Raw genomic sequence first — 21,369 nt, 5'->3', positions numbered from 1 at the left:
GAAATATCAGGCATTGTAGTGAAGCTGCGTTGGGATTGGGCATCTCAGGTATTGGAGTGAAGCTGCGTTGGGATTGGCCATCCCAGGTATTGGATTGAAGCTGCGTTGGTTTGGTGATCTCAGGTATTGGTGTGAAGCTGCGTTGGGATTGGACATCTCAGATATTGGTGTGACGCTGCGTTGGAATTGAACATCTCAGGTATATGAGTGAAGCTGCGATAGGATTGGAGATCTCAGTTATTGGAGTGAAGCTGCGTTGGGATTGGACATCTCAGGTGTTGGATTGAAGCTGAGTTGGGATTGGACATCTCAGGTATTGGAGTGAAGCTGCGTTGGGATTGGACATCTCAGGTTTTGTAGTGAAGCTGCGTTGGGATTGAACACCTCAGGTATTGGAGTGAAGCTGCGTCGGGGTTGGACATCTCAGGTATTGGAGTGAAGTTGCGTTGAGATTGGACATCTCGGGTATTGGAGTGAAGCTGCGTTGGGATTGGACATCTCGGGTATTGGAGTGAAGCTGCGTTGGGATTGGACATCTGTGGTATAGGAGTGATGCTGCGATGGGATTGGACATCTCAGGCATTGGAGTGAAGCTGCGTTGGGATTGCACTTTTCAGGTATTGGAGTGAAGCTGCGTTGGGATAGGACATCTTAGGTAGTGGAGTGAAGCTGCAATGGGATTGGACATCTCAGGCATTGGATTGAAGCTGCGTTGGGATTGCACTTTTCAGGTATTGGAGTGAAGCTGCGTTGGGATAGGACATCTTAGGTAGTGGAGTGAAGCTGCAATGGGATTGGACATCTCAGGTATTGGAGTGAAGCTGCGTTGGGATTGGAAATATCAGGCATTCGAGTGAAGCTGCGTTGGGATTGGGTATCTCAGGTATTGGAGTGGAGCTGCGTTGGGATTGGCCTTCCCAGGTTTTGGAGTGAAGCTGCGTTGCCATTGGATATCTCAGGTATTGGAGTGAAGCTGCGTTGGGTTTGGTGATCTCAGGTATTGGAGTGAAGCTGCGTTGTGATTGAACATCTCAGATATTGGTGTGACGCTGCGTTGGAATTGGACATCTCAGGTATATGAGTGAAGCTGCGATAGGATTGGAGATCTCAGTTATTGGAGTGAAGCTGCGTTGGGATTGGACATCTCAGGTGTTGGATTGAAGCTGAGTTGGGATTGGACATCTCAGGTATTGGTGTGAAGCTGCGTTGGGATTGGACATCTCAGGTATATGAGTGAAGCTGCGACAGGATTGGAGATCTCAGTTATTGGAGTGAAGCTGCGTTGGGATTGGAAATCTCAGGTATTGTAGTGAGGCTGCGTTGGGATTGAACACTTCAGGTATTGGAGTGAAGCTGCGTTGGGGTTGGACATCTCAGTTATTGGAGTGAAGTTGCGTTGGGATTGGACCTCTCGGGTATTGGATTGAAGCTGAGTTGGGATTGGAAATCTCAGGTATTGTAGTGAAGCTGCGTTGGGATTGAACACCTCAGGTATTGGAGTGAAGCTGCGTTGGGGTTGGACATCTCAGGTATTGGAGTGAAGTTGCGTTGAGATTGGACATCTCGGGTATTGGAGTGAAGCTGCGTTGGGATTGGACATCTCGGGTATTGGATTGAAGCTGAGTTGGGATTGGACATCTCAGGTATTGGTGTGAAGCTGCGTTGGGATTGGACATCTCAGGTATATGAGTGAAGCTGCGATAGGATTGGAGATCTCAGTTATTGGATTGAAGCTGAGTTGGGATTGGAAATCTCAGGTATTGTAGTGAAGCTGCGTTGGGATTGAACACCTCAGGTATTGGAGTGAAGCTGCGTTGGGGTTGGACATCTCAGGTATTGGAGTGAAGTTGCGTTGAGATTGGACATCTCGGGTATTGGAGTGAAGCTGCGATGGGATTGGACATCTCAGGCATTGGAGTGAAGCTGCGTTGGGATTGCACTTTTCAGGTATTGGAGTGAAGCTGCGTTGGGATAGGACATCTTAGGTAGTGGAGTGAAGCTGCAATGGGGTTGGACATCTCAGGCATTGGATTGAAGCTGCGTTGGGATTGCACTTTTCAGGTATTGGAGTGAAGCTGCGTTGGGATAGGACATCTTAGGTAGTGGAGTGAAGCTGCAATGGGATTGGACATCTCAGGTATTGGAGTGAAGCTGCGTTGGGATTGGAAATATCAGGCATTGGAGTGAAGCTGCGTTGGGATTGGGCATCTCAGGTATTGGAGTGGAGCTACGTTGGGATTGGCCATCCCAGGTATTGGATTGAAGCTGCGTTGCGATTGGATATCTCAGGTATTGGTGTGAAGCTGCGTTGGGATTGAACATCTCAGATATTGGTGCGACGCTGCGTTGGAATTGGACATCTCAGGTATATGAGTGAAGCTGCGATAGGATTGGAGATCTCAGTTATTGGAGTGAAGCTGCGTTGGGATTGGACATCTCAGGTGTTGGATTGAAGCTGAGTTGGGATTGGACATCTCAGTTATTGGAGTGAAGCTGCGTTGGGATTGGACACCTCAGGTATATGAGTGAAGCTGCGATAGGATCGGAGATCTCAGTTATTGGAGTGAAGCTGCGTTGGGATTGGAAATCTCAGGTATTGTAGTGAGGCTGCGTTGGGATTGAACACCTCAGGTATTGGAGTGAAGCTGCGTTGGGATTGGACATCTTAGTTATTGGAGTGAAAATGCGTTGGGATTGGACATCTCGGGTATTGGATTGAAGCTGAGTTGGGATTGGAAATCTCAGGTATTGTAGTGAAGCTGCGTTGGGATTGAACACCTCAGGTATTGGAGTGAAGCTGCGTTGGGGTTGGACATCTCAGGTATTGGAGTGAAGTTGCGTTGAGATTGGACATCTCGGGTATTGGAGTGAAGCTGCGTTGGGATTGGACATCTCGGGTATTGGAGTGAAGCTGCGTTGGGGTTGGACATCTCAGGTATTGGAGTGAAGTTGCGTTGAGATTGGACATCTCGGGTATTGGAGTGAAGCTGCGATGGGATTGGACATCTCGGGTATTGGAGTGAAGCTGCGTTGGGATTGGGAATCTGTGGTATAGGAGTGATGCTGCGATGGGATTGGACATCTCAGGCATTGGAGTGAAGCTGCGTTGGGATTGCACTTTTCAGGTATTGGAGTGAAGCTGCGTTGGGATAGGACATCTTAGGTAGTGGAGTGAAGCTGCAATGGGATTGGACATCTCAGGCATTGGATTGAAGCTGCGTTGGGATTGCACTTTTCAGGTATGGGAGTGAAGCTGCGTTGGGATAGGACATCTTATGTATTGGAGTGAAGCTGCAATGGGATTGGACATTTCAGGTATTGGAGTGAAGCTGCGTTGGGATTGGAAATATCAGGCATTAGAGTGAAGCTGCGTTGGGATTGGACATCTCGGGTATTGGATTGAAGCTGAGTTGGGATTGGAAATCTCAGGTATTGTAGTGAAGCTGCGTTGGGGTTGGACATCTCAGGTATTGGAGTGAAGTTGCGTTGAGATTGGACATCTCGGGTATTGGAGTGAAGCTGCGTTGGGATTGGACATCTCGGATATTGGAGTGAAGCTGCGTTGGGGTTGGACATCTCAGGTATTGGAGTGAAGTTGCGTTGAGATTGGACATCTCGGGTATTGGAGTGAAGCTGCGATGGGATTGGACATCTCGGGTATTGGAGTGAAGCTGCGTTGGGATTGGGAATCTGTGGTATAGGAGTGATGCTGCGATGGGATTGGACATCTCAGGCATTGGAGTGAAGCTGCGTTGGGATTGCACTTTTCAGGTATTGGAGTGAAGCTGCGTTGGGATAGGACATCTTAGGTAGTGGAGTGAAGCTGCAATGGGATTGGACATCTCAGGCATTGGATTGAAGCTGCGTTGGGATTGCACTTTTCAGGTATGGGAGTGAAGCTGCGTTGGGATAGGACATCTTATGTATTGGAGTGAAGCTGCAATGGGATTGGACATTTCAGGTATTGGAGTGAAGCTGCGTTGGGATTGGGCATCTCAGGTATTGGAGTGGAGCTGCGTTGGGATTGGCCATCCCAGGTATTGGAGTGAAGCTGCGTTGCGAATGGATATCTCAGGTATTGGAGTGAAGCTGCGTTGGGTTTGGTGATCTCAGGTATTGGAATGAAGCTGCGTTGGGATTGAACATCTCAGATATTGGTGTGACGCTGCGTTGGAATTGGACATCTCAGGTATATGAGTGAAGCTGCGATGGGATTGGAGATCTCAGTTATTGGAGTGAAGCTGCGTTGGGATTGGACATCTCAGGTGTTGGATTGAAGCTGAGTTGGGATTGGACATCTCAGGTATTGGAGTGAAGCTGCGTTGGGATTGGACATCTCAGGTATATGAGTGAAGCTGCGATAGGATTGGAGATCTCAGTTATTGGAGTGAAGCTGCGTTGGGATTGGAAATCTCAGGTATTGTAGTGAGGCTGCGTTGGGATTGAACACCTCAGGTAATGGAGTGAAGCTGCGTTGGGGTTGGACATCTCAGTTATTGGAGTGAAGTTGCGTTGGGATTGGACATCTCGGGTATTGGATTGAAGCTGAGTTGGGATTGGACATCTCAGATATTGGTATGACGCTGCATTGGAATTGGACACCTCAGGTATATGAGTGAAGCTGCGATAGGATTGGAGATCTCAGTTATTGGAGTGAAGCTGCGTTAGGATTGGACATCTCAGGTGTTGGATTGAAGCTGAGTTGGGATTGATTGGACATCTCAGGTATTGGAGTGAAGCTGCGTTGGAATTGGACATCTCAGGTATATGAGTGAAGCTGCGATAGGAATGGAGATCTCAGTTATTGGAGTGAAGCTGCGTTGGGATTGGAAATCTCAGGTATTGTAGTGAAGCTGCGTTAGGATTGAACACCTCAGGTATTGGAGTGAAGCTGCGATGGGATTGGACATCTCGGGTATTGGAGTGAAGCTGCGTTGGGATTGGGAATCTGTGGTATAGGAGTGATGCTGCGATGGGATTGGACATCTCAGGCATTGGAGTGAAGCTGCGTTGGGATTGCACTTTTCAGGTATTGGAGTGAAGCTGCGTTGGGATAGGACATCTTAGGTAGTGGAGTGAAGCTGCAATGGGATTGGACATCTCAGGCATTGGATTGAAGCTGCGTTGGGATTGCACTTTTCAGGTATGGGAGTGAAGCTGCGTTGGGATAGGACATCTTATGTATTGGAGTGAAGCTGCAATGGGATTGGACATTTCAGGTATTGGAGTGAAGCTGCGTTGGGATTGGAAATATCAGGCATTGGAGTGAAGCTGCGTTGGGATTGGGCATCTCAGGTATTGGAGTGGAGCTGCGTTGGGATTGGCCATCCCAGGTATTGGAGTGAAGCTGCGTTGCGATTGGATATCTCAGGTATTGGAGTGAAGCTGCGTTGGGATTGAACATCTCAGATATTGGTGTGACGCTGCGTTGGAATTGGACATCTCAGGTATATGAGTGAAGCTGCGATGGGATTGGAGATCTCAGTTATTGGAGTGAAGCTGCGTTGGGATTGGACATCTCAGGTGTTGGATTGAAGCTGAGTTGGGATTGGACATCTCAGGTATTGGAGTGAAGCTGCGTTGGGATTGAACATCTCAGATATTGGTGTGACGCTGCGTTGGAATTGGACATCTCAGGTATATGAGTGAAGCTGCGATGGGATTGCAGATCTCAGTTATTGGAGTGAAGCTGCGTTGGGATTGGACATCTCAGGTGTTGGATTGAAGCTGAGTTGGGATTGGACATCTCAGGTATTGGAGTGAAGCTGCGTTGGGATTGGACATCTCAGGTATATGAGTGAAGCTGCGATAGGATTGGAGATCTCAGTTATTGGAGTGAAGCTGCGTTGGGATGGGAAATCTCAGGTATTGTAGTGAGGCTGCGTTGGGATTGAACACCTCAGGTAATGGAGTGAAGCTGCGTTGGGGTTGGACATCTCAGTTATTGGAGTGAAGTTGCGTTGGGATTGGACATCTCGGGTATTGGATTGAAGCTGAGTTGGGATTGGACATCTCAGATATTGGTATGACGCTGCATTGGAATTGGACACCTCAGGTATATGAGTGAAGCTGCGATAGGATTGGAGATCTCAGTTATTGGAGTGGAGCTGCGTTAGGATTGGACATCTCAGGGGTTGGATTGAAGCTGAGTTGGGATTGGACATCTCAGGTATTGGAGTGAAGCTGCGTTGGAATTGGACATCTCAGGTATATGAGTGAAGCTGCGATAGGAATGGAGATCTCAGTTATTGGAGTGAAGCTGCGTTGGGATTGGAAATCTCAGGTATTGTAGTGAAGCTGCGTTGGGATTGAACACCTCAGGTATTGGAGTGAGGCTGCGTTGGGGTTGGACAACTCAGTTATTGGAGTGAAGTTGCGTTGGGATTGGACATCTCGGGTATCGGATTGAAGCTGCGTTGGGTTTGGACATCTCAGATATTGGTGTGACGCTGCGTTGGAATTGGACACCTCAGGTATATGAGTGAAGCTGCGATAGGATTGGAGATCTCAGTTATTGGAGTGAAGCTGCGTTGGGATTGGACATCTCAGGTGTTGGATTGAAGCTGAGTTGGGATTGGACAACTCAGGTATTGGAGTGAAGCTGCGTTGGGATTGGACATCTCAGGTATATGAGTGAAGCTGCGATAGGATTGGAGATCTCAGTTATTGGAGTGAGGCTGCGTTGGGATTGGAAATCTCAGGTATTGGATTGAAGCTGCGTTGGGATTGCACTTTTCAGGTATGGGAGTGAAGCTGCGTTGGGATAGGACATCTTATGTATTGGAGTGAAGCTGCAATGGGATTGGACATTTCAGGTATTGGAGTGAAGCTGCGTTGGGATTGGAAATATCAGGCATTGGAGTGAAGCTGCGTTGGGATTGGGCATCTCAGGTATTGGAGTGGAGCTGCGTTGGGATTGGCCATCCCAGGTATTGGAGTGAAGCTGCGTTGCGATTGGATATCTCAGGTATTGGAGTGAAGCTGCGTTGGGATTGAACATCTCAGATATTGGTGTGACGCTGCGTTGGAATTGGACATCTCAGGTATATGAGTGAAGCTGCGATGGGATTGGAGATCTCAGTTATTGGAGTGAAGCCGCGTTGGGATTGGACATCTCAGGTGTTGGATTGAAGCTGAGTTGGGATTGGACATCTCAGGTATTGGAGTGAAGCTGCGTTGGGATTGAACATCTCAGATATTGGTGTGACGCTGCGTTGGAATTGGACATCTCAGGTATATGAGTGAAGCTGCGATGGGATTGCAGATCTCAGTTATTGGAGTGAAGCTGCGTTGGGATTGGACATCTCAGGTGTTGGATTGAAGCTGAGTTGGGATTGGACATCTCAGGTATTGGAGTGAAGCTGCGTTGGGATTGGACATCTCAGGTATATGAGTGAAGCTGCGATAGGATTGGAGATCTCAGTTATTGGAGTGAAGCTGCGTTGGGATGGGAAATCTCAGGTATTGTAGTGAGGCTGAGTTGGGATTGAACACCTCAGGTAATGGAGTGAAGCTGCGTTGGGGTTGGACATCTCAGTTATTGGAGTGAAGCTGAGTTGGGATTGGACATCTCAGATATTGGTATGACGCTGCATTGGAATTGGACACCTCAGGTATATGAGTGAAGCTGCGATAGGATTGGAGATCTCAGTTATTGGAGTGGAGCTGCGTTAGGATTGGACATCTCAGGGGTTGGATTGAAGCTGAGTTGGGATTGGACATCTCAGGTATTGGAGTGAAGCTGCGTTGGAATTGGACATCTCAGGTATATGAGTGAAGCTGCGATAGGAATGGAGATCTCAGTTATTGGAGTGAAGCTGCGTTGGGATTGGAAATCTCAGGTATTGTAGTGAAGCTGCGTTGGGATTGAACACCTCAGGTATTGGAGTGAAGCTGCGTTGGGGTTGGACATCTCAGTTATTGGAGTGAAGTTGCGTTGGGATTGGACATCTCGGGTATCGGATTGAAGCTGCGTTGGGTTTGGACATCTCAGATATTGGTGTGACGCTGCGTTGGAATTGGACACCTCAGGTATATGAGTGAAGCTGCGATAGGATTGGAGATCTCAGTTATTGGAGTGAAGCTGCGTTGGGATTGGACATCTCAGGTGTTGGATTGAAGCTGAGTTGGGATTGGACAACTCAGGTATTGGAGTGAAGCTGCGTTGGGATTGGACATCTCAGGTATATGAGTGAAGCTGCGATAGGATTGGAGATCTCAGTTATTGGAGTGAAGCTGCGTTGGGATTGGAAATCTCAGGTATTGGAGTGAAGCTGCGTTGGGATTGGACATCTCGGGTATTGGAGTGAAGCTGCTTTGGGATTGGACATCTGAGGTATTGGAGTGATGCTGCGATGGGATTGGACATCTCAGGCATTTGAGTGAAGCTGCGTTGGAATTGCACTTTTCAGGTATTGGAGTGAAGCTGAATGGGATTGGATATCTCAGGTATTGGAGTGAAGCTGCGTTGGGATTGGGCATCTCAAGTATTGGAGTGAAGCTGCGTTGGGATTAGACACATCTGTGGTATTGGAGTGATGCTGCGTTGGAATGTGACATCTCAGGTATTGGAGTGAAGCTGCTGTTTTGGGATTGGACATTTCAGGTATTGGAGTGAAGCTGAATGGGATTGGATATCTCAGGTATTGGAGTGAAGCGGCGTTGGGATTGGACATCTCAGGTATTGGAGTGATGCTGCGATGGGATTGGACATCTCAGGCATTTGAGTGAAGCTGCGTTAGGATTGCACTTTTCAGGTATTGGAGTGAAGCTGAATGGGATTGGATATCTCAGGTATTGGAGTGAAGCTGCGTTGGGATTGGACATCTCAAGTATTGGAGTGAAGCTGCGTTGGGATTAGACACAGCTGAGGTATTGGAGTGATGCTGCGTTGGAATGTGACATCTCAGGTATTGGAGTGAAGCTGCTGTTTTGGGATTGGACATCTCAGGTATTGGAGTGAAGCTGAATGCGATTGGATATCTCAGGTATTGGAGTGAAGCGGCGTTGGCATTGGACATCTCAGGTATTGGAGTGAAGCTGCGTTTGGATTGGACATCCGAGGTAATTGAGTGAAGCTGTGTTGGGATTGGACATCTCAGGTATTGGAGTGAAGCTGAATGGGATTGGATATCTCAGGCATTGGAGTGAAGCTGCGTTGGGATTGGACATCTCAGGTGTTGGAGTGAAGCTGCGTTGGGATTGAACATCTGAGGTATTGGAGTGATGCTGCAATGGGATTGGTCATCTCAGGTACTGGAGTGAAGCTGCAATGGGATTGAACACCTCAGGTAATGGAGTGAAGCTGCGTTGGGGTTGGACATCTCAGTTATTGGAGTGAAGTTGCGTTGGGATTGGACATCTCGGGTATTGGATTGAAGCTGAGTTGGGATTGGACATCTCAGATATTGGTGTGACGCTGCATTGGAATTGGACACCTCAGGTATATGAGTGAAGCTGCGATAGGATTGGAGATCTCAGTTATTGGAGTGAAGCTGCGTTAGGATTGGACATCTCAGGTTTTGGATTGAAGCTGCGTTGGGATTGGACATCTCAGGTATATGAGTGAAGCTGCGATAGGAATGGAGATGTCAGTTATTGGAGTGAAGCTGCGTTGGGATTGGAAATCTCAGGTATTGTAGTGAAGCTGCGTTAGCATTGGACATATCAGGTGTTGGATTGAAGCTGCGTTGGGATTGGACATCTCAGGTATATGAGTGAAGCTGCGATAGGAATGGACATCTCAGGTATTGGAGTGAAGCTGCGTTGGGATTGGAAATCTCAGGTATTGTAGTGAAGCTGCGTTGAGATTGAACACCTCAGGTATTGGAGTGAAGCTGCGTTGGGGTTGGACATCTCAGTTATTGGAGTGAAGTTGCGTTGGGATTGGACATCTCGGGTATTGGATTGAAGCTGCGTTGGGATTGGACATCTCAGATATTGGTGTGACGCTGCGTTGGAATTGGACACCTCAGGTATATGAGTGAAGCTGCGATAGGATTGGAGATCTCAGTTATTGGAGTGAAGCTGCGTTGGGATTGGACATCTCAGGTGTTGGATTGAAGCTGAGTTGGGATTGGACATCTCAGGTATTGGAGTGAAGCTGCGTTGGGATTGGACATCTCAGGTATATGAGTGAAGCTGCGATAGGATTGGAGATCTCAGTTATTGGAGTGAAGCAGCGTTGGGATTGGAAATCTCAGGTATTGGAGTGAAGCTGCGTTGGGATTGGACATCTCGGATATTGGAGTGAAGCTGCTTTGGGATTGGACATCTGAGGTATTGGAGTGATGCTGCGATGGGATTGGACATCTCAGGCATTTGAGTGAAGCTGCGTTGGGATTGCACTTTTCAGGTATTGGAGTGAAGCTGAATGGGATTGGATATCTCAGGTATTGGAGTGAAGCTGCGTTGGGATTGGACATCTCAAGTATTGGAGTGAAGCTGCGTTGGGATTAGACACATCTGAAATATTGGAGTGATGCTGCGGTGGAATGTGACATCTCAGGTATTGGAGTGAAGCTGCTGTTTTGGGATTGGACATCTCAGGTATTGGAGTGAAGCTGAATGGGATTGGATTTCTCAGGTATTGGAGTGAAGCGGCGTTGGGATTGGACATCTCAGGTATTGGAGTGAAGCTGCGTTGGGATTGGACATCTCAGGTGTTGGAGTGAAGCTGCGTTGGGATTGAACATCAGAGGTATTGGATTGATGCAGCAATGGGATTGGTCATCTCAGGTACTGGAGTGAAGCTGCGTTGGCATTGGACATCTCAGGTATTGGAGTGAAGCTGAATGGGATTGGATATCTCAGGCATTGGAGTGAAGCTGCGTTGGGATTGGACATCTCAGGTGTTGGAGTGAAGCTGCGTTGGGATTGAACATCTGAGGTATTGGATTGATGCAGCAATGGGATTGGTCATCTCAGGTACTGGAGTGAAGCTGCAATGGGATTGGACATCTCAGGTATTGGAGTGAAGCTGCGTTGGGATTGGACATCTCAGGTATTGGAGTGAAGCTGCGTCGAGATGGGACATCTCAGGTATTGGAGTGAAGCTGCGTTGGGATTAGACATTTCAGGTATTGCAGTGAAGCTGCGTTGGGATTGGACATCTGAGGTATTGGAGTGATGCTGCGATGGGATTGGACATCTCAGGTATTGGAGTGAAGCTGTGTTTGGATTGGACATCTCAGGTATTGGAGTGAAGCTGAATGGGATTGGATATCTCAGGCATTGGAGTGAAGCTGCGTTGGGACTGGACATCTTAGGTATTGGAGTGAAGCTGCGTTGGGATTGGAGACCTGAGGTAATGGAGTGATGCTGCGATGGGTTTGGACATCTCAGGTATTGTAGTGCAGCTGCAATGGGATTGGACATCTCAGGTATTGGAGTGAAGCTGCGTTGGGATTGTACATCTCAGGTATTGGAGTGAAGCTGTGTTTGGATCGGACATCTCAGGTATTGGAGTGAAGCTGAATGGGATTGGATATCTCAGGCATTGGAGTGAAGCTGCGTTGGGATTGGACAACTCAGGTATTGGAGTGAAGCTGCGTTGGGATTGGAGACCTGAGGTAATGGAGTGATGCTGCGATGGGTTTGGACATCTCAGGTATTGGAGTGAAGCTGAATGGGATTGGATATCTCAGGCATTGGAGTTAAGCTGCGTTGGGATTGGACATCTCAGGTATTGGAGTGAAGCTGCGTTGGGATTGGAGACCTGAGGTAATGGAGTGATACTGCGATGGTTTGGACATCTCAGGTATTGGAGTGCAGCTGCAATGGGATTGGACATCTCAGGTATTGGAGTGATGCTGCGATGGGATTGGACATCTCAGGTATTGGAGTGAAGCTGTGTTGGGATTTGACATCTCAGTTATTAGAGTGAAGCTGCGTTGGTATTGGACATCTCAGGTATTGGAGTGAAGCTGCGTTGGGATTGGACATCTGAGGCATTGGAGTGAAGCTGCGTTGAGATGGGACATCTCAGGTATTGGAGTGAAGCTGCGGTGGGATTGGAGACCTGAGGTAATGGAGTGATGCTGCGATGGGTTTGGACATCTCAGGTATTGGAGTGCAGCTGCAATGGGATTGGACATCTCAGGTATTGGAGTGAAGCTGCGTTGTTATTGTACATCTCAGGTATTGGAGTGAAGCTGTGTTTGGATTGGACATCTCAGGTACTGGAGTGAAGCTGCGTTGGGATTGGACATCTCAGGTATTGGAGTGAAGCTGCGTTGGGATTGGAGACCTGAGGTAATGGAGTGATGCTGCGATGTTTTGGACATCTCAGGTATTGGAGTAGGCTGAATGGGATTGGATATCTCAGGCATTGGAGTGAAGCTGCGTTGGGATTGGACATCTCAGGTATTGGAGTGAAGCTGCGTTGGGATTGGAGACCTGAGGTAATGGACTGATACTGCGATGGGTTTGGACATCTCAGGTATTGGAGTGCAGCAGCAATGGGATTGGACATCTCAGGTATTGGAGTGATGCTGCGATGGGATTGGACATCTCAGGTATTGGAGTGAAGCTGTGTTGGTATTGGACATCTCAGGTATTGGAGTGAAGCTGCGTTGGGATTGGACATCTGAGGCATTGGAGTGATGCTGCGTTGGGATTGGACATCTCAGGTATTGGAGTGAAGCTGCGTTGGGATTGGGCATCTGAGGTATTGGAGTGATGCTGCGTTGGGGTTGGACATCTGAGGTATTGGAGTGAAGCTGCGTTGGGATTGGACATCTGAGGCATTGCAGTGATGTTGCGTTGGGATTGGACATCTCAGGCATTGGAGTGAAGCTGCGTTGGGATTGGACATCTCAGTTATTGGAGTGAAGCTGAATGGTATTGGACAACTCAGGTATTGGAGTGAAGCTGCGTTGGGATTGGACGTCTGAGGTATTGGAGTGATGCTGCGATGGGATTGAAAATCTCAGGTAATGGAGTGAAGCTGCGTTGAGACTGGACATCTCAGGTATTGGAGTGAAGCTGCGTTGGGATTGGACATCCCAGGTATTAGAGTGAAGCTGCGTTGGGATTGAACATCTGATGTATTGGAGTGATGCTGCGATGGGATTGGACATCATAGGTATTGGATTGAAGCTGCGTTGGGATTGGACATCTCAGGTATTGGAGTGAAGCTGCGTTGGGATTGGACCTCTGAGGTATTGGAGTGATGCTGCGATGGGATTGGACATCTCAGGTATTGGAGTGAAGCTGCGTTGGAAATGGACATCTGAGGTATTGGAGTGATGCTGTGATGGGATTGGGCATCTCAGTTATTGGAGTGAAGCTGAATGGAATTGGACAACTCCGGTATTGGAGTGAAGCTGCGTTGGGATTGGACATCTGAGGTATTGGAGTGATGCTGCGTTGGGATTGAAAATCTCAGTTATTGGAGTGAAGCTGCGTTGAGATTGGACATCTCAGATATTGGAGTGATGCTGTGTTGGGATTGGACATCTCAGGTATTAGAGTGAAGCTGCGTTGGGATTGGACATCTGATGTATTGGAGTGATGCTGCGATGGGATTGGACATCTCAGGTATTGGAGTGAAGCTGCGTTGGGATTGGACATCATAGGTATTGGAGTGAGGCTGCGTTGGGATTGGACATCTCAGGCATTGGAGTGAAGCTGCGCTGGGATTGGACCTCTGAGTTATTGGAGTGATGCTGCGATGGGATTGGACATCTCAGGTATTGGAGTGAAGCTGTGTTGGGATTGGACATCTCATGTATTGGAGTGAAGCTGCGTTGGTATTGGACATCTTAGGTATTGGAGTGATGCTGCGTTGGAATTGGACATCTCAGGTATTGGAGTGAAGCTGCGTTGGGATTGGACATCTGAGGTTTTGGAGTGATGCTGCGATGGGATTAGACATCTCAGGTATTGGAGTGAAGCTGAATGGGATTGGACAACTCAGGTATTGGAGTGAAGCTGCGTTGGGATTGGACATCTGAGGTATTGGAGTGATGCTGCGATGGGATTGAAAATCTCAGGTATTGGAGTTAAGCTGCGCTGAGATTGGACATCTCAGGTATTGGAGTGAAGCTGCGTCGGGATTGGACCTCTGAGGTATTGGAGTGATGCTGCGATGGGATTGGACATCTCAGGTATTGGAGTGAAGCTGCGTTGGGATTGGACATCATAGGTATTGGAGTGAGGCTGCGTTGGGATTGGACATCTCAGGCATTGGAGTGAAGCTGCGCTGGGATTGGACCTCTGAGTTATTGGAGTGATGCTGCGATGGGATTGGACATCTCAGGTATTGGAGTGAAGCTGTGTTGGGATTGGACATCTCAGGTATTGGAGTGAAGCTGCGTTGGTATTGGACATCTTAGGTATTGGAGTGATGCTGCGTTGGAATTGGACATCTCAGGTATTGGAGTGAAGCTGCGTTGGGATTGGACATCTGAGGTTTTGGAGTGATGCTGCGATGGGATTAGACATCTCAGTTATTGGAGTGAAGCTGAATGGGATTGGACAACTCAGGTATTGGAGTGAAGCTGCGTTGGGATTGGACATCTGAGGTATTGGAGTGATGCTGCGATGGGATTGAAAATCTCAGGTATTGGAGTTAAGCTGCGCTGAGATTGGACATCTCAGGTATTGGAGTGAAGCTGCGTTGGGATTGGACCTCTGAGGTATTGGAGTGATGCTGCGATGGGATTGGACATCTCAGATATTGGAGTGAAGCCGCGTTTTGATTGGACATCTGAGGTATTGGAGTGATGCTGCGATGGGATCGGACATCTCAGTTATTGGAGTGAAGCTGAATGGGATTGGACAACTCAGGTATTGGAGTGAAGCTGCGTTGGGATTGGGCATCTGAGGTATTGGAGTGATGCTGCGATGGGATTGAAAATCTCAGGTATTGGAGTGAAGCTGCGTTGGGATTGGACATCTGAGGTATTGGAGTGATGCTGCGTTGGGATTGGACATCTCAGGTATTGGAGGGAAACTGCGTTGGGATTGGACATCTGAGGTATTGGAGTGAAGCTGCGTTGGGATTGGACATCTGAGGTATTGGAGTGATGCTGCGATGGGATTGAAAATCTCAGGTATTGGAGTGAACCTGCGTTGAGATTGGACATCTCAGGTGTTGGAGTGAAGCTGCGTTGAGATTGGACCTCTGAGGTATTGGAGTGATGCTGCGATGGGATTGAAAATCTCAGGTATTGGAGTGAAGCTGCGTTGAGATTGGACATCTCAGGTATTGGAGTGAAGCTGCGTTGAGATTGGACCTCTGAGGTATTGGAGTGATGCTGCGATGGGATTGGACATCTCAGGTATTGGATTGAAGCTGCGTTGGGATTGGACATCTCAGGTATTGGAGTGAAGCTGCGTTGGGATTGGACATCTGAGGTATTGGAGTGATGCTGCGATGGGATTGCACATCTCAGTTATTGGAGTGAAGCTGAATGGGATTGGACAACTCAGGTATTGGAGTGAAGCTGCGTTGGGATTGGACATCTGATGTATTGGAGTGATGCTGCGATGGGATTGGACATCTCAGGTATTGGAGTGAAGCTGCGTTGGGATTGGACATCTGAGGTATTGGAGTGATGCTGCGATGGGATTGAAAATCTCAGGTATTGGAGTGAAGCTGCGTTGAGATTGGACATCTCAGGTATTGGAGTGAAGCTGCGTTGAGGTTGGACCTCTGAGGTATTGGAGTGATGCTGCGATGGGATTGGACATCTCAAGTATTGGATTGAAGCTGCGTTGGGATTGGACATCTCAGGTATTGGAGTGAAGCTGCGTTGGGATTGGACATCTGAGGTATTGGAGTGATGCTGCGATGGGATTGGACATCTAAGTTATTGGAGTGAAGCTGAATGGGATTGGACAACTCAGGTAATGGAGTGAAGCTGCGTTGGGATTGGACATCTGATGTATTGGAGTGATGCTGCGATGGGATTGGACATCTCAGGTATTGGAGTGAAGCTGCGTTGGGATTCGACATCTCAGCTATTGGAGTGAAGCTGCGTTGGGATTGGACATCTCAGGTATTGGAGTGAAAATGCGTTGGGATTGGACCTCTGAGGTATTGGAGTGATGCTGCGATGGGATTGGAAACCTCAGGTATTGAGTGAAGCTGTGTTGGGATTCGACATCTCAGCTATTGGAGTGAAGCTGCGTTGGGATTGGAAGTCTGAGGTATTGGAGTGATGCTGCGTTGGGATTTGACATCTCAGTTATTGGAATGAAACTGCGTTGGGATTGGACATCTGAGGTGTTGGAGTGATGCTGCGTTGGGATTGGACATCTCAGGTATTGGAGTGAAGCTGCGTTGGGATTGGACATCTGAGGTATTGGAGTGATGCTGCGATGGGATTGGACATCTCAGTTATTGGAGTGAAGCTGAATGGCATTGGACAACTGAGGTATTGGAGTGAAGCTGCGTTGGGATTGGACATCTGAGGTATCGGAGTGATGCTGCGATGGGATTGAAAATCTCAGGTATTGGAGTGAAGCTGCGTTGAGATTGGACATCTCATGTATTGGAGTGAAGCTGCGTTGAGATTGGACCTCTGAGGTATTGGAGTGATGCTGCGATGGGATTGGACATCTCAGGTATTGGATTGAAGCTGCGTTGGGATTGGACATCTGAGGTATTGGAGTGATGCTGCGTTGGGATTGGACATCTCAGGTATTGGAGTAAAACTGCGTTGGGGTTGGACATCTGAGGTATTGGAGTGACGCTGCGTTGCGATTGGACATCTCAGTTATTGGAGTGAAGCTGCGTTTGGATTGGAAATCTGAGGTATTGGAGTGATGCTGCGATGGGATTGGACATCTCAGTTATTGGAGTGAAGCTGAAAGGGATTGGACAACTCAGGTAATGGAGTGAAGCTGCGTTGGGATTGGACATCTCAGGTATTGGAGTGAAGCTGCGTTGGGATTGGACCTCTGAGGTATTGGAGTGATGCTGCGATGGGATTGGACATCTCAGGTATTGGAGTGAAGCTGCGTTGGGATTGGACGTCTCAGGTAGTGGAGTGAAGCTGCGTTGGGATTGGACCTCTGAGGTATTGGAGTGATGCTGCCAGGTATTGAGTGAAGCTGTGTTGGGATCGGACATCTCAGGTATTGAATGAAGCTGCGTTTGGATTGGAAATCTGAGGTATTGGAGTGATGCTGCGATGGGATTGGACATCTCAGTTATTGGAGTGAAGCTGAAAGGGATTGGACAACTCAGGTATTGGAGTGAAGCTGCGTTGGGATTGGACATCTCAGGTATTGGAGTGAAGCTGCGTTAGGATTGGACCTCTGAGGTATTGAAGTGATGCTGCGATGGGATTGGACATCTCAGGTATTGGAGTGAAGCTGCGTTGGGATTGGACATCTCAGGTACTGGAGTGAAGCTGCGTTGAGATTGGACATCTCAGGTATTGGAGTGAAGCTGCGTTGAGATTGGACCTCTGAGGTATTTTAGTGATGCTGCGATGGGATTGGACATCTCAGGTATTGGATTGAAGCTGCGTTGCGATTGGACATCTGAGGTATTGGAGTGATGCTGCGTTGGGATTGGACATCTCAGGTATTGGAGTAAAACTGCGTTGGGGTTGGACATCTGAGGTATTGGAGTGACGCTGCGTTGGGATTGGACATCTCAGGTATTGGAGTGAAGCTGCGTTTGGATTGGACATCTGAGGTATTGGAGTGATGCTGCGATGGGATTGGACATCCCAGTTATTGGAGTGAAGCTGAAAGGGATTGGACAACTCAGGTAATGGAGTGAAGCTGCGTTGGGATTGGACATCTCAGGTATTGGAGTGAAGCTGCGTTGGGATTGGACCTCTGAGGTATTGGAGTGATGCTGCGATGGGATTGGACATCTCAGGTATTGGAGTGAAGCTGCGTTAGGATTGGACATCTCAGGTATTGGAGTGAAGCTGCGTTGGGATTGGACCTCTGAGGTATTGGAGTGATGCTGCGATGGGATTGGACATCTCAGGTATTGGAGTGAAGCTGAAAGGGATTGGACAACTCAGGTATTGGAGTGAAGCTGCGTTGGGATTGGACATCTCAGGTATTGGAGTGAAGCTGCGTTAGGATTGGACCTCTGAGGTATTGAAGTGATGCTGCGATGGGATTGGACATCTCAGGTATTGGAGTGAAGCTGCGTTGGGATTGGACATCTCAGGTACTGGAGTGAAGCTGCGTTGAGATTGGACATCTCAGGTATTGGAGTGAAGCTGCGTTGAGATTGGACCTCTGAGGTATTTTAGTGATGCTGCGATGGGATTGGACATCTCAGGTATTGGATTGAAGCTGCGTTGCGATTGGACATCTGAGGTATTGGAGTGATGCTGCGTTGGGATTGGACATCTCAGGTATTGGAGTAAAACTGCGTTGGGATTGGACATCTGAGGTATTGGAGTGACGCTGCGTTGGGATTGGACATCTCAGGTATTGGAGTGAAGCTGCGTTTGGATTGGACATCTGAGGTATTGGAGTGATGCTGCGATGGGATTGGACATCCCAGTTATTGGAGTGAAGCTGAAAGGGATTGGACAACTCAGGTAATGGAGTGAAGCTGCGTTGGGATTGGACATCTCAGGTATTGGAGTGAAGCTGCGTTGGGATTGGACCTCTGAGGTATTGGAGTGAGGCTGCGATGGGATTGGACATCTCAGGTATTGGAGTGAAGCTGCGTTAGGATTGGACATCTCAGGTATTGGAGTGAAGCTGCGTTGGGATTGGACCTCTGAGGTATTGGAGTGATGCTGCGATGGGATTGGACATCTCAGGTATTGGAGTGAAGCTGCGTTAGGATTGGACATCTCAGGTATTGGAGTGAAGCTGCGTTGGGATTGGACCTCTGAGGTATTGGAGTGATGCTGCGATGGGATTGGACATCTCAGGTATTGGAGTGAAGCTGCGTTAGGATTGGACATCTCAGGTAGTGGAGTGAAGCTGCGTTGGGATTGGACCTCTGAGGTATTGGAGTGATGCTGCGATTGGATTGGACATCTCAGGTATTGAGTGAAGCTGTGTTGGGATTGGACATCTCAGGTATTGGAGTGAAGCTGCGTTAGGATTGGACCTCTGAGGTATTGAAGTGATGCTGCGATGGGATTGGACATCTCAGGTATTGGAGTGAAGCTGCGTTGGGATTGGACATCTCAGGTATTGGAGTGAAGCTGCGTTGGGATTGGACCTCTGAGGTATTGGAGTGATGCTGCGTTGGGATTGGACATCTCAGGTATTGGAATGAAACTGCGTTGGGATTGGACATCTGAGGTATTGGAGTGATGCTGCGTTGGGATTTGGACATCTCAGGTATTGGAGTGAAGCTGCGTTGGGATTGGACATCTGAGGTCTGTGAGTGATGCTGCGATGGGATTGGAAATCTCAGTTATTGGAGTGAAGCTGAATGGGATTGGACAATTCAGGTATTGGAGTGAAGCTGCGTTGGGATAGGACATCTGAGGTATTGGAGTGATGCTGCGATGGGATTGAAAATCTCAGGTATTGGAGTGAAGCTTCGTTGAGATTGGACATCTCAGGTATTGAAGTGAAGCTGCGTTGGGATTGGACCTCTGAGGTATTAAAGTGATGCTGCGATGGGATTGGACATCTCAGGTATTGGATTGAAGCTGCGTTGTGATTGGACATCTGAGCTATTGGAGTGATGCTGCGTTGGGATTGGACATCTCAGGTATTGGAGTAAAACTGCGTTGGGATTGGACATCTGAGGTATTGGAGTGACGCTGCGTTGGGATTGGACATCTCAGGTAGTGGAGTGAAGCTGCGTTGGGATTGGACCTCTGAGGTATTGGAGTGATGCTGCGATTGGATTGGACATCTCAGGTATTGAGTGAAGCTGTGTTGGGATTGGACATCTCAGGTATTGAATGAAGCTGCGTTGGGATTGGACATCTGAGGTATTGGAGTGATGCTGCGATGGGATTGGACATCTCAGTTTTTGGAGTGAAGCTGAAAGGGATTGGACAACTCAGGTATTGGAGTGAAGCTGCGTTGGGATTGGACATCTCAGGTATTGGAGTGAAGCTGCGTTAGGATTGGACCTCTGAGGTATTGAAGTGATGCTGCGATGGGATTGGACATCTCAGGTATTGGAGTGAAGCTGCGTTGGGATTGGACATCTCAGGTATTGGAGTGAAGCTGCGTTGGGATTGGACCTCTGAGGTATTGGAGTGATGCTGCGTTGGGATTGGACATCTCAGGTATTGGAATGAAACTGCGTTGGGATTGGACATCTGAGGTATTGGAGTGATGCTGCGTTGGGATTTGGACATCTCAGGTATTGGAGTGAAGCTGCGTTGGGATTGGACATCTGAGGTCTGGGAGTGATGCTGCGATGGGATTGGAAATCTCAGTTATTGGAGTGAAGCTGAATGGGATTGGACAATTCAGGTATTGGAGTGAAGCTGCGTTGGGATAGGACATCTGAGGTATTGGAGTGATGCTGCGATGGGATTGAAAATCTCAGGTATTGGAGTGAAGCTTCGTTGAGATTGGACATCTCAGGTATTGAAGTGAAGCTGCGTTGGGATTGGACCTCTGAGGTATTAAAGTGATGCTGCGATGGGATTGGACATCTCAGGTATTGGATTGAAGCTGCGTTGTGATTGGACATCTGAGCTATTGGAGTGATGCTGCGTTGGGATTGGACATCTCAGGTATTGGAGTAAAACTGCGTTGGGATTGGACATCTGAGGTATTGGAGTGACGCTGCGTTGGGATTGGACATCTCAGGTGTTGGAGTGAAGCTGCGTTGGGATTGGACATCTGAGGTGTTGGAGTGATGCTGCGATGGGATTGGACATCTCAGTTATTGGAGTGAAGCTGAAAGGGATTGGACAACTCAGGTATTGGAGTGAAGCTGCGTTGGGATTGGAAATCTCAGGTATTGGAGTGAAGCTGCGTTGGGATTGGACCTCTGAGGTATTGCAGTGATGCTGCGATGGGACTGAACGTCTCAGGAATTGGAGTGAAGCTGCGTTGGGATTGGGCATCTGAGGTATTGGAGTGATGCTGCGATGGGATTGGACATCTCAGTTATTGGAGTGAAGCTGAATGGGATTGGACAACTCAGGTATTGCAGTGAAGCTGCGTTGGGATTGGACATCTGAGGTATTGGAGTGATGCTGCGATGGGATTGAAAATCTCAGTTATTGGAGTGAAGCTGCGTTGAGATTGGACATCTCAGGTATTAGAGTGAAGCTGCGTTGGGATTGGACATCTGACGTATTGGAGTGATGCTGCGATGGGATTGCACATCTCAGGTATTGGAGTGAAGCTGCGTTGGGATTGGACATCATAGGTATTGGAGTGAACTGCGTTGGGATTGGACATCTCAGGTATTGGAGTGAAGCTGCGTTGGGATTGGACCTCTGAGGT

The sequence above is a fragment of the Convolutriloba macropyga genome, chromosome 6 (genome assembly GCF_964194025.1).
Source record: "Convolutriloba macropyga chromosome 6, txConMacr16.3, whole genome shotgun sequence".
In the NCBI taxonomy this organism is placed as follows: domain Eukaryota; kingdom Metazoa; phylum Xenacoelomorpha; order Acoela; family Convolutidae; genus Convolutriloba; species Convolutriloba macropyga.
The sequence above is the reverse complement of the archived record's forward strand: the minus strand, read 5'-3'. Positions refer to the sequence as shown.